Here is a 1,371-nt window from a genome sequence, read left to right as displayed (position 1 = left end):
CTGTTACTTCAAAAGGCATAAAGACAGAAGCAGTATCCATTTTTTGCTCATCATTGGACATTGAATCTCCTATATTGTGCCTTGCACCTAGCACACAGTAGGTCCTTGATAAACATTTGTAGAATGATGAGGAAACCCCAAATGACTACAATCTTAAGTGTTTTCTGTGCCCCACTCATATACATTCAGAACTCTCCTCTAAATGCCAAGAGCTGTTTTCCTGAAAATCTTGGCCTGAAGACATTTTTTCTGATGAAGATAGCATGCCTGGCCAATGAATTACAGAGGATCAATGTCCCCAGAAGCAGCCTGCTACCAGTGACAGACAGGGAGTCAGAAAGTAAATATGCCCCCACTTCCTTGTCCTTTAAATGGGATAACTCTAAGGCAGTGGTTTCTCAGTCTTTCACAAATAATCCCCCAGGGACCATTTGACAGTGTTTAGAGACCTTTTAGATTGTCACAACATGTAGGAGGAGGGGTAGGGAGGAGATACGACTCGCATCTAATGGGTACAGTTCATCTGACAGCACAAAGGACAGTCCCCTAAACCAAGAATTATCCAGGCCCAGATATCAACAGTGCCGAGTTTGTGAAACCCTGCTCTAAGGTATCTGTTCTACATGGCCTCCCAGAGATCCGTAGCAGGACTGAGGTCCAGTTGCCCATGTTGGTGACTGGTTTAATAACACATCGTTTATTGGCTTCCTCCCTCCTCTTCCCTGTCTCATTTCCCGGGTGGTGTTCCCTGGGATCACCTACCAAATAAACGACTTGCCCTCAATTCCTCATTTCAGATGCTGCTTCAGGGGAAATCCAAACCACAAAATATCCCTCAAATCCTATATTTCTTAGCAACTAGTCTCTTCTGCTCTTGGCCTGGCTATGTCATAAAGCCATGGGACTGGCCTAGGAGACCCCAAGGAGTAAGTGGCTGACACTGGCACCTAAAACTGGCACCATGTGGGCTGCAGCTCTTAAGGAAAGGCTGTGCCACCTGAAAAAGTATCTGGTTTGGAGAAAAGAAGCTTACTTCCCACTGGCACCCTTGGAGAGTCACTGTATTTGGAATAGAGAAAGGAGAAAGAATGGTGAGGTTGGAAATGGAAATCTTGTTCAAATCCCACCTCTGTTGCTTACTGGATCCTTTTTCCTGGCCAAGTCTCTGACTTGTCTTATACTCCATTTTCTCAGCTTTCAAATGAGTTTATTGGGTTGGAAGATTGCTGACTCTTGGAGCCCTAGCATTCTATAATTATAAGAAGAAAACACTCACCTTCCATGTCCCCTCCACCATGACCCAAGCATTGTCTTCTTTGTTCAGAGGCCTCTTCTCCTGGGGCCACCTGGGACCCCTCCATTCCCAAGCTG

Source organism: Aotus nancymaae, unplaced genomic scaffold (assembly GCF_030222135.1).
Source record: "Aotus nancymaae isolate 86718 unplaced genomic scaffold, 86718_ANA_hifiasm-v0.15.2.pri h1tg000014l, whole genome shotgun sequence".
Lineage (NCBI taxonomy): Eukaryota > Metazoa > Chordata > Mammalia > Primates > Aotidae > Aotus > Aotus nancymaae.
Note: the sequence above shows the minus strand (reverse complement) of the source record.